This window comes from Sceloporus occidentalis, unplaced genomic scaffold (assembly GCF_023333645.1).
Source record: "Sceloporus occidentalis isolate IW3139 unplaced genomic scaffold, rSceOcc1.0.p SCAF_3, whole genome shotgun sequence".
Taxonomy (NCBI): Eukaryota; Metazoa; Chordata; class Lepidosauria; order Squamata; family Phrynosomatidae; genus Sceloporus; species Sceloporus occidentalis.
Genome location: NW_028316983.1, coordinates 31015611 through 31028905, shown reverse-complemented (window position 1 = coordinate 31028905; position 13295 = coordinate 31015611).

Sequence of the window (13295 nt, the reverse complement as noted above, 5' to 3'; positions counted from 1 at the left end):
AAACCACAAATAATTCTGCTTCAAAAAAGAGCAATTAGTTGACCTGTGTTGATAAAACATTGCTGTGGCTGTGACATATGTGTATAACATATATAAGAACAAATGCTCTCCAAATGAACAAGCTTTTGTTTGGCAACTGAATCTTGATTCTGTCCGGGGCCTGGGTCATTAAACTTTGCTGAGACCCTTCTGTTTATAGAAATCCAGTGCTGCTTCTACGACACTAGAATTGGAAATGGAAGCCCCAACAGATCAATAAAATGGTGGTCCTACATTGGGAGATATAGCTCTGTATCCCCATGCTACCCTGTAAAACCTACCTGTTCAGCAGTACAGCCCCCTACTTCACAGCCATTTTCAAGTTGCCAGAGTGGAGGGAAACAGTAGAGATGGTTCCCTTCAGATGCCCTTCAGTATATCCTGCTGTAGGAAGAGAGCTGGACACATCTGCTTACCCTCCCTTCCCACAGTAACACAGAAATTACCCTGCCTGGGGGACTGCTGCAAAAAACATAGGTTTTGGAAAGACTTTCATGGTTGTGCGCACAATAGCAATAAAAGTGAATTGTGATGGCATAAGGCAGACTTACAATATTGTAATGACTGAACAGGATGCCAGACATTACTTCTGGTAACTTGTCAGGAAGAAGTAGCTATTGCAGTGTGCCCAAGATGTTCACCACTATACATTCAGCTTGTCTTGTCATGGAAGATGTCAAGGAACAGGAACGCAGTAGCTGGTATTGTACCTTAATAAGAGAAAAAAAGTCTGAAATCATGTGCACAGCAGAACAGGATGCAGTGAGGGCACCAAAAGACTTGCACTATTTCTGTTTAAGCCATTGGTTTTTTTTTTTTTTGTTTTGTTTTGTTTTGTTTTTTTTGGTTTTTTTTGTTTGAAATGGTGGCTATTGGCAAAGGTAAATGTGACTGTTATCTAGGGATGGTAAATCTCAATTTTTCCGAGTCCCAACAAATATCAAGAACAATGAAACAGTTTTGTATCTTGTAATTGGGAAATGGGATCCCCACCCCCTGCAGTGACAAGAAACTAAGCACCTTTTCCATGAAACTTGTGCACTTCAAATGGAATAGTCTTCCAGAAACTATGCCCTCAAGCTTACAATCTAAAAAGACATGAAACAAAAAGAAGGGCGTGGCAGTGGGAAAAGGGAAGAGGACCAAGCCTAGCAGATACTGCTGGTTCTTCTCTCCCTCCAAGGCCAAGTTGGTAGTGGTTCAGATGGAGGGAGGGCATGTGGGGCTGTGCCTGTGTATTCAATCTCTATGATGCCAGGGCAGTGGCAGTTAGGATGCAGCACATACTTCTCATCAGTAAGTTTGATCTAGTGTCAGACCAGAGACTGCTTTCACCTATTACAAAGCCCCTTTGCCTTCAAATATGGCAAAGTCAAGCAACCCTGTTGGAATAGAATCTGTAGGAAATTGGTGTGCTGGTATCACCCAGCTACTCAACCTTGAGCCACTTCCCAAGTTTTCTTGATAGTTTGTATTTTCTTTGTTCTAATAAAATGGATGCTGGGTTTATTGTGGCAGAAAGCAGAAAACTTTGATCCTGTATGCTATTGTCTTTCCCTTCAACCTGTCAAATACGATTACCACACCAGATGTGTGGCTGGATTGAATTTTTCTCCTCTAACATTTTCAAAAGCCTCATGGCTACAGAGATAATAATCTAAACCCTGTGGGTGTGATCTGCTTTATCTGACAGGTAGAAGTTTTTAGAGCTCACTCCTTTGCACAGCCATCTATAACCCCAAGAGACCAAAACCTGAAACTTAAGATTCCCTTGATGCTGAGATATTACTACCAGATGAATCTGTTTCACCTTTATAAATGTGAAGATTCTTGCCTGACTGTATGTACTGTATAGCCCTACAATGCTCCTTCTCTATTTGTTTACTGCCACCTGGTGCCCAGACGGAGCATAGGACTGTCTTGCCAAATGCTGGCTCTTGAAAAAAATTAATTTAACAGATAGCCTTCTTCAGTTTCAATCAGCACAAAGGTGCTGATAAGCAGTCCTACCCTCGAATTCTACAAGCTAGGAAACATTCAGGCTCATATATAGCAAGGTCCCCAAATGGTATTATTTTGGATTGGAAGGTGGAATTCATCATTTCTGATATCACACATGCACCCCGTCTATGACAGTCTGCAATGTAATCTCTTTCCTACATTATAATTTTAAAGAGAAATAGAAAATAACACATCCACAAAAAGAACAAGTTAAAATGTATGCGTTCAAAAATGCTGAAAGGGTGAAGAAAGCTGTTAAAACTGTATAAATGAAGTAATCTCAGCAAAGGCATACCTGCTGGAGTTTCCATTTAAAGAAGGCAGAAACAATGGTGCTGCATCAGACCAAAGAACTATCTAGCCCATCATTCTGTGTGGTGCTCTCCATCTGTATGGCCAAAGAACGGCAGTGCAGTGGGTTTGGACTCTGTAGCCTGTCCTGCAAGTTGCCACATTTTTTGTAATGAGAAACAGTCCCACCCCCAAAATAGGTCATGAGCATTTTCCACAGTTCTCACCTTCCCACACAAAGTAACGGCCCGGAAGACCTGAATGGAGCCTGGCTGCACTTTTCCTTGTGCAAGCAACCATTAGTAAAGTAAGAGCTGCAACTAAGGCAGAGGAGGATGTTTGAACTCTATCAGGATTTCCAGTTTTTATGTTCTAGACAGGGAGTTGGTCCATGTTTTTTTTTTTTTTTAAAGTTAGATGGCAGCAACAGAAGTGTAGTTCTAGGAGAATTTTTATATATTAACCAAGGAATTCAAAAAGCTCAAGTGATCAATCACTGCAGATTATACCTGAACTGCAATTTAATCAATGACAGGTTTTGAGTTACGAATTCTGTACAGTAGGTTCTACAAGTGGTCAATAAATAAGGCATATTAGGTTGTACCTATATTACAAGCATCTGAAACATATGCACTCTAAATTTAAATTACCTTCTTGATCAGTTTATTTATATTGTACAAGGCAGATAGCTTTTAAGAGCTACAAAGATTGTACTAAATAATCACCACTGTTACACTAGTTTTGCAGGGTTTTGTTCATAGAATCATAGAATTATAGATTTTTGTGAGTTTTTCAGGCTAGATAGAACTATAGAATTGGAAGAGACCTCAAGGGTCATCCAGTTCAAGCCCCTATTCATGTTGCTTCAATCTATATAATAGAAAACCCAAAATTAATTCCTAGAAATCAGACTAGCTGCATATTGCACTGCTGCATATTGTATGATTGTTGTTGTTTTACAGTTGTGTGGGAGGGAGCATGTAACAGGATGGGTACACAGCCATATCCCTTAATCTAGCTCAGGAAACTATTAGATGGTATAGTTATACTCCCAGCAAGATCCTGTCATTCCAGAACATTTTCTTTTTCCAGACCGCCTTATGAGTGAAGCTGACTTGACTGAAAGGCTCTTAGGAATTTCTGGTCTAGTCAGTTTCATAAATCCGTTGAATTGCATGTGCCTTGAGAAATTACCTTCTGTTTCATTTGGAGCTGGAAGGTAGTCAGTCCTGTTGTTCATTCACACATAATTAATCATGCAAAGTCTCACTTCTGAAAAGCCATGGGTCTTGGGAGTCCCCACACTTGCTCATTTTGCAGTCATTGATTTCCTGACTTCGGCTTGCTTGGCTCTTGCCTCTTACTCCTCTGATCTAGCAAGCTGGTAAAGGAGTCATTCGTGTCTTTTAAATGTGAAATGCTTTGTACTATACACCTCTCTTTAAAGCAGCTTACACAAAGAAAGGGAATCTCACTCTGCAGCAACAACTTCGCTGCACATCTTTGCCACATGGGGCTGTTTGCTTAATTGGTACATCCATTTCTACTGGGAGAAAAGGTAAAAGAGGATTTCTGCCAGCCACTGTTTCCCTGAAATGTACATGAAGCAGTGAGACAGCATGATGCAAAGAAACTAGGACATAGCATTTAGCACAACTGTCTCTTAAAGGAGACACATAGGGTTGATGTGTATGCTCTTGTGTACAATCAGCAATAAATGTGCATTTGTATGCATGAGCTTTTTTTTAGTCCAAGGATTCAGTACTCGAATGCTTATCCAGGTATGACGTGTTTGCCCCCTTCTTTTGAAAGGAATAGCTCAAAAATGATCACCCTCTCCATGTGCTGCTCTGCTACTTCAGGAGCCATGCAAACAGGCTCTGTGCTTGTAGCCCTTGTGCTGAACTGGATGTTTTGGAAAGGCTCTTGATTCTTGACTCCTCCTGCCCCATACATCATCTGTAACGCCATCACTTTCTCCAAATTCTTATGATTATGGGTGAACCACTGCAAAGATGGCCATGCCTTGCTTCATTCATTAGAATGAAGAAATTGGATTTACTGCTTCCAGCATGGAGATAGATAAGGTAGACTGAGAATTCAAGTCCCTGGAGAAAGCAACTGATTGAGTAATGTGGAAAAGATACTTGTATGTACTGGGGGACCTCAACATCCCTTTCGAGGCCAGTCAAGGTCCAACAGGTGTGGCTCGGGAGTTCATGGCTACCATGACTGCCATGGGCCTGTCCCAATTGGTCTCAGGGCCCACGCATTGCACTGGTAATACTCTCGATGTCATCTTTAGTATGGACACGGATACTCTGTGGGCAGAGGTCTCTAATATCTCTGCCCTATCATGGACGGACCATTTCCTGGTCGAGGCTCGAATCAAGGCTTCTACCCAAATCCCCCCGGGGGTGGAGGACCTATTAGGATGGTCCACCCTCGAAGGCTGATGGAACCCAAAAGGTTCCAAGAAGCCCTAGAGGGTAATATGGCTGGAACTGGCGGCGACTCTGTTGATGCCCTGACCAACTTCTGGGACAGAGGTCTCTCAAGGGCTATACACAGTATCGCTCCCAAGCGTCCTTTCCGGCCTGCTTCCAACAAACAACCCTGGTACACAGAAGATCTCAGGGGAAGGAAGCAGGCCGTGCAACGACTAGAGCGCAACTGGCAAAGACACCAGCACTTAGCTGACAAGACACTCCTTGAGTCTCTTTTGAAGGCTCACGGAGTGGCAATAAATGCAGCAAAACATTTGTTTTATGCTGCACGTATTGCGTCCGCGGAGTCGCGTCCGGCAGAGCTGTTCAGGGTAGTGAGGGAGCTGACACAACTGCCCCCCTCCCTGAACCCTGTTTTAGAACCATCTAAAGCGTGCTGCGACGAATTTAACAACTTCTTCACGGATAAAACTCGGCTAAGGGCTGATCTCGACGCCAGTATTTCTTCAGATCCTATAAGAGAGGCTTCCAGAGCTTCCGTGGACTCCATTAAACTGGATCACTTTGAGTTTGTGAGTACCAAGGAAGTGGACAAGATTCTTCGAAGTGTTAGGAAGACAACATGCTCTCTTGATCCCTGTCCTTCATGGCTGGCGGCCCAGGGGAGAACAGCAGTAACTTCTATGTTACGCCGTATAATTAATTCATCCTTCAGGGAGGGGCGTTTTCCATCTAGCTTAAAATCAGCAGTAGTAAAACCTCTGCTAAAAAAGCCCTCCCCAGACCCCCTGATTCGGAATAACTATCGGCCTGTGTCACTACTGCCTTTTCTGGGGAAGGTGATCGAGAGAGCAGTTGCTTTCCAGCTTCAAGGGATCTTGGAAGAAACAGATTTTCTAGACCCATTTCAAACCGGCTTCCGGGCGGGCTATGGAGTTGAGACTGCCATGGTCACCTTAGTCGATGATCTCCATCTGGGCATGGACAGGGGAAGCGTGTCCCTGTTAGTGCTTTTGGATATCTCAGCAGCTTTCGATACCATTGACCATGGTATCCTTCTGGAACGCCTGAGGGAGTTAGGTATCAGGGGCACTGCGCTCCAGTGGTTCCATTCCTACCTCTCGGGTAGATTCCAGATAGTGCAGCTGGGGGACATTTGCTCCGATAAGAGGGAACTAACATCTGGTGTCCCTCAAGGAGCTATTCTGTCCCCCATGCTATTCAACATTTACAGGAAACCGCTGGGAGAGATCATCCGGAGACACGGGGCGCGGTGTTATCAGTACACTGATGACACCCAAATATGTTTCTCTGTGTCTCCGACTGATGCAGTGACCAGGGATGGCATCTCTCCTCTAAATGCCTTCTTGGAGTTGGTAATGGGCTGGATGAGGAAAAACAAACTCAGTTTGAATCCAGAGAAAACGGAAGTACTAGTGATAGGCTCTCCCAGTCTGGGTAGTGAAATTTGCCCACTCGTCCTGAATGCTCGCCCTGAAGGACTGAGTCCGCAGTTTGGGGGTGCTTTTGGACTCGTCGCTCCAGTTGACTTCTCAAGTGGATGCAACGGTCAGAAGCGCCTGTGATCAGCTTCGGCTGATACGCCAGCTGCAACCCTACCTAGGCCGGGGGGGCCTTGAAACAGTGGTACATGCTCTGGTAGCCTCTTGGTTGGATTTCTGTAATGCGCTCTACATGGGGCAACCCTTGTACCACACCCGGAAGCTTCAGCTTGTGCAGAATATGGCAGCAAGGTTGGTCACTGGATGCTTCAGGGCTGACCATATAAAACCGGTTTTGCAAGATCTCCATTGGCTGCCTATTCGCTTCCAGGCGCAATACAAGGTGTTGGTTATAACCTATAAAGCCCTAAATGGCTTCGGCCCAGGTTACTTGGAGGATCGCCTCTCCCCATACAATCTGCCCCGCACACTTAGGTCAGCCGGGAAGAATTTGTTGAGGATCCTGATGGCAAGATATGTATCAACCTCGCAAAGGGCCTTTTCCATCTCGGCCCACCTCCACCACCTCCCTGGATCTCTTTAAAAAGAGACTCAAGACCTTCTTGTTTCGGCAGGCCTTCCCCGATGCTCCTTGATATCATGTGACTCCCCTCTATATGTACTGTATTATTGACTGCACTCAGCTAGCTTGGATTTGATGTAATGGTTATAATTTGTATAATTGTAATGTTTTTATTGAAGTTGTATTTATGTATTGCAATTTTTAGTCTGCACTTTATATTCTGTCATTGCAATTTCTATCTGTACACCGCTTTGATCACTGCGGAGAAGCGGTTTATAAATAAAACTTATTATTATTATTATTATTAATGGAAGCAGTAAGATTTATTTTTAATGGATAACCAGTATCACCAGAAGTTGTCGCTTGCTGCACATTCTTAGCCCATCATGGCCACCCCCCCCAAAAAAAAAATACTCCTGCCAACCTCAATTCACAGTGCCATGGCACTATAATTCTTTACCAATAATAGGTCAGGACAGTTGCTAATCTTGATCTGAGTTAGCTGGTGAACCTTTGAGGGATTATCTCATTCAACTCCTAAAGGAATTAATCTCACTGTTTGTGTTAGCATTTGATTACTTGGCAATCTAGAGATAGGATTTGAATCCAACAAGCCTGCAAACACTAAAGCTAAAGAATGCCCCAGCCCCCCTGCTCTGCTTGCCCCACTTGTGTTCAAGTTAACATGTGATTCTGCATTATATATTTCTGAGGAGTGATTCAAAAGTTTATGACTACTATGCAAGGACATTTCACCCCTGATTGGAGAAGATATGGTTCAGGGGTGAGGAATCATTGGTATTCCAGATGGTTTCTGCTAGAGCTCCACAGTGCCTTGCCAATGACCATGCTCAGTAGAGATGATGGAGAGTTATTAGTTAAAACATCTGGAGGATCAAAGCTCTCCCTCTATTATGGATTATGTTCATGGGGAAGAATGTTCTTCATAATGACAGAAAAATCCTATAGTGATATCCATTCACTTAGATGCCTTTAAAAAGAGGTTGCATGTATTAAGAAAGGCTGAGGCTATAAATAACAAGTAGTCATTATGGCTATAGGATCAGAAACAGCTTACCTCTGCCTATGACTTTCTATGGAAAACAATGGCAGAGGACTACGATCAGGCAGACCCAGCAACATCAGGGACTGCCTGAAGGAAGAGGCCCCTCCCTCCTCAACTGTCATCTCAGCCTCAGAGGGAGCCATTAGGCAGACCGAGCAACATCAGGGACTGCCTGAAGGAAGAGGCCCCTCCCTCCTCAACTGTCATCTCGGCCTCAGAGGGAGCCATCAGGCAGACCCAGCAACATCAGGGACTGCCTGAAGGAAGAGGCCCCTCCCTCCTCAACTGTCATCTCGGCCTCAGAGGGAGCCATCAGGCAGACCCAGCAACATCAGGGACTGCCTGAAGGACGAGACTTCTCCCTCCTTTAACTGTCACATTGTATTTTGTATTGTATTGCAATTTTTTTACTGTACACCACTATGATCATTGTGGAATAGCGGTCTATAAATAAAATGTATTATTATTATTATTATTATTATTATTATTATTACTGTATGAGGTTATCCCTGTTTACCAATGGTATTGCTTCTCAAGAGGGGGTAATAGCAACATCTGGTCTACATTCAGTTGAGCTTCCTGCTAATGTTATCTCTGAATATCATGAATATTGTTTTTGGAAAGGAATAAGGAATGGGCTAGCCTATGCTGTTTGTGCTGAAATTCTCATTATCAGGAAAGGAAGGCCCTTGCTTCATCCTAAATTAAAGCCCAAGCTTAAGAAAAAACCTTGCCTACAGCTTCTCTCCACCCCGCCTTCCACCATTTGTTAGTAATGAGGGAATAGTGAGCCATTAAACCATTCACCTTTGGAAACAGAAGCTTTGCAGAACCATCCAAGAGACAAAAATCACCCTGCCTTCAGTTCACAGGAAAGAAATATCTCATGTTGATAGATGGACCTCCCTCCCTCTAAGAGATAGAAGGCACAAAGCAGAGGGGAGTAAGCTTGACCTTTCTAACCTGTATTCTTGCCTTGAAGAACAAAAGGTCCCTATCTTACTTCCAAGTATAAGTCATGAATCTTGGAATGAAAGGTGTAGCCTCAGATGCAGACTGCTGCCTGATTTAAAAAAAAAAAGGGGGGGGGATACAAATGAAAGAATTCCATGTTCTAGAAAATTTTCTTCCTGATGTTTTGCCAGCATCTGTGGCTGGCATCTTCAGAGAATGCTTTGCTTGGAAAAAGTGGGTCTATATATACTGGGTGAGCCTGGGAATGCAGGAGTGATTTGCCTGTGTATTGTTCTATGTTGATGGCAGGCCTCAGGCTGGGAGGCTAATGCAAAAGAGGATTAGTGTCTGCTAATTGGTGATCATTATCTGCTGGGAAAGCCCTTAACTCTGAATGGTTTCCCATTTTAATTTGCTGAGTCCTTATTTTGCTACTCCTCAGGACTGGTAGCCAAATTTTGTTCACTTTAAGGGTTTCCTCTTTCTGGTTGAAATTATCCAGATGCTTGTGGATTTCAATGGCTTCCCTGTGCATCCTGACATGGTAGTGGTTGGCATGGTCCAGAACTTCAGTGTTTTAAAACAGTATTTTATGCCCAGGATGGTTTGTGGCATGTTCTGCTACTGCTGATTTTTCTGGCTGGTCCAGTCTGCAGTGTCTCTCGTGTTCCTTGATTCTTGTTTGCACACTGCGTTTGGTGCTCCCTATGTAGACTTGTCCGCAGCTGCATGATATGCGGTAAACTCCTGTGGCTGCGAGAGGGATTCTCTGGTCCTTGGCTGAGCAAAGCATTTGCTGGGTTTTCTTTATCGGTTTGTAAACCATTTGCAGGTTATGCTTCCTCACCACTTTGCCTATTCCGTCTGTGATTCCTTTGATGTATGGTAAAAATACCTTCCCTTTGGGTGGCTGCTTGTCTTCACTTCTCTGGGTTTTCCTGGGCCTGGCAAACAAACTGACGAAGAAAATCCAGCAAATTTTCTAGAACATGGTCACATAGCCCGAAAAACCCACAAAAAATCACGGATGCTGGTCATGAAAGCCTTCGACTTCATGTAATATACTGCCTTTGTGATTTGCAGCCATTGATAGATAATACCCATGGATTTCTTTAATCCGAGCTGGTGATCATTGCTACATTTTGTGATAGCGAATGCCATAGGCTGAAGAATATGTTATATAAGGAAGTACTTCCTTTTTCCTGACTAGAATCTCCCACTATTTAAATTAAATTGGCTCACTAAGATTCTAGGACTATGAAGAGTTAAAACTTATTTTGAAACCAGACAATGTACACATCATGAGGACTGTAAGAGAGTCAGTTTGTGTAGCAAAATACACTGCTAACCATGGATTACTATTGGGAAGACAGAGTGCAAGACTTTTTGTTATTAATAAAATCCCTTTAGTCTTACTGTGTAAACTTCATATGGAAAAATAGGCATAAATAATCTGGGTGGTGGGAAGCATCAAAATAAAAGCTGTATTTATTAATGAAATTGGATAGAGTATTCAACTGCAGCTGTTGATTTTTAAATAGTTTAATTGAATTCATTTTGCGACCACAAATATAAGAGAACAATTCCACCTTCCTTATCTAAGAGAAAGGAGGGCAGTTTCGGAGGTGTTGTTTTAAAGTGGATTTTTTTCTAAACTGAGTTTGGTAGCTGACCTCTGCTAAGTGTTAATGGTCTGTTGAACAGTTCTGTTAAAGAAATGACAAGTGTCTTGGTGAGAAAATGAACATAAGAATGCTCTTAGTAAGTACCAAATGAACTGTGGTAACAGAGAAAAAAGTATGCAGAGCAGAGCAGAGCAGAGCGAACCAATAATAAACTGGTTATGTGGGACTTACAGAGGGAGTTTCATGGTTTCTAGCATGATGTGGCTAGAAGATACTGGAGTCCACAAATCTAGTGATACACAAGTTTCTGACTTCCAGCACAGCTCCCTTTCTAAACTCCTCCTGAATTGTAGACTTCTGCAACAGATAATATATACTGATATGCCAACTTCAGCCCCATCCTGGAGAGAGATAGCTTGCAAGAGGTATTCAGGCTCTAGTAACTCCAAGTGAGAAAGAGTGACCAGGGGTCCTAACTGCAAAGAAAGACAAGGCACTGCAAAAATGTACAAAGTCATGAAAAATGGAGGACATGACCAAACAGCAGCTAAAAACACTCACAGAAATGTAAATTCATGCATCTTTGTCGCCCTCGAAATGGAGGACATGTTGGAATTCCTCTTGGACAGAAGGCTGAAATGTAGGAGATGTCCTGGAAAAGGAGAATGTTTGTTACCCTGAAGTGAGACCATCTTTGAGGAGTCCAGGTGGCACAGTGGTTAAATGCCGGTACTGCAGCCTCTCACTGACAAACCATAAGGTTGTAAATTCAATCCCATCCAGGGGCTCAGGCTCAACTCAGGCTTGCATCCTTCTGAAGTCGCTAAAATGAGTACCCAGCTTGTTGGGGGCAATTAGCTTACACATTGGAAACTGCTTAGAGACTGCTTAGGCAGTATGTAGAGGTATATAAATGAAGCTTCTATTGCTATTGCTATTGCTATGTGCCTGGAAACTTCAGTTATTCCTATAGAGTGGCTGTTAATGGGAACTGGGCAAAATGTATTATACCAGTGCCTTACTGCCTTACTGTCTTCATTGGCTGCCAGTCTGCTTTAAGGGAAATTCAGAATTCTTGATTTAAACTTCAAAGCTCTAAACAGTTTGGGATCATATTCTCCAAAGTAACATCTCCCATATCTTCCTACCCATATTGACAAACCTATCCACATATGCTGACTACTGTCTGAGCCCCCTCCTGGCCACAAATTCTCTTTTCAACTGAGCTGAAGCAAGCTGGATAACTATAAGAAACAGGGCTTTTTCATAGCAGCACTCTGTCTGTGCAATGCCCTTCCCAAAGTGGCTTACTAGGTGCGTACATTACTTCTCTCCTCCTCCCCCCAACACCTTTGTCTATCTCAGCTATTTTAAGGATTATTTTTAGGCCTCTGCATATGTCATTTTTCCAATGCTAGTGTTTTCTTCTTTTTTTACTGCTGTTTTATTGTGTGGTGCGATGTGTTTAATCCCTTTTGCTGGTTTTATCTCATGACATTTTAGCTTGCACAATTTTGGATTTTTAAATTTTTTTGCTGGACAGTCTAAAAGTAGAAATAAATAAAAACTAGCCTTCTGAATTCTAGTTTAGGGGACACTATAGGACAGCTGGCTCATAAGGGCCAAAATGGTAAGAACTATTAAGAGGAAATTGCCACTGCACTAAATGTGGTTGGGGGCAGCCCAAGCCGATCACCAAATAGCAGCTAAAAACACTCACAGAAAGGTAAATTCATGTTTCTTTGTCACACTCAAAGAATGCTGAGTGGGAAGTTGTGCTACAGTTGCCTGTTACACTCAAAACTTTTTCCCACTTTTGGCCAGAACACTTTTATCAGTGGACCCCAGAGAGACAAGAGCAGGACTTTCCATGTTTAGTTTCACTTATACTAAAGCTAGGTGGGTTTGTTTTCAAATAGAACCAGTGAAGTTGTGTCTGAGCTGTACTACTCTATAGTCTAAGAAAGGCCTTGTATAACTGAATGCCCCCACCCTCATACAAAAACCAGTCTTTCATATACAGAAGGATCCTCTGAGCAATTTCTCTGAGATCTAGTTTCTATGTGCAGAGAATGCCTATGAATGCATTATGTGATATGACCATTGACATACAGTGGTGCGGGCCAGACAATGTGAGCATTAGGGCTTAGAAACTTTTTTTTTTTGTAAAGAATGGAAATATAGTAATTTCTGAATTCCCCAGTGAAATAGCCCTAATTTTGATAACTCAGCTGTGGCTCTCTGATTACAAGCAATGTATTTGTGAATGAAGAATCCATAGTTTCTACCCTCCTAATCAGATAAATCTGCATTTTTGCCCTTTTTCAAATTAGCTTACTATACCAATCTGGGATGAAACTCAAGTCTCATCAACTGACCTATTTACAGGCTTGTAAGTCAAAAGCCATTTGAACTTGCCTTGCCTCTGCCTTCCCCCCATACTATGCCCTTCAGATTCAATCTCCCTTTACCCCTGTTAAATGTATGAGACACACTGCTGATGCATCAATGAACCAATGAAGCATGACACACAAAGCCATCATACCAATTAGTGGGGTGCTTAAATTGGGCAACAGAAATCACTGCACAAAATTAATCAGCTGCATTATAATGGCTGTAAAGGCTGAGTTCTTAGAAGTGCAAACTGTGCAATAACCTCTGAACATTTAGATTTCTCCTTTATTTGTTCTCTCACAGATGGTATTTTCCTCTGCCTAGTAAGAGGGCAAAAGAAGCAACTGCAAATTAACCATGCACAGAAGGTATATAAAGCAACAGCTTATTTGAACCAAAGCAGTCCATGCAAGCAGTATATGTGCTTCAATACCCAGCTGGGATTGTGATGTA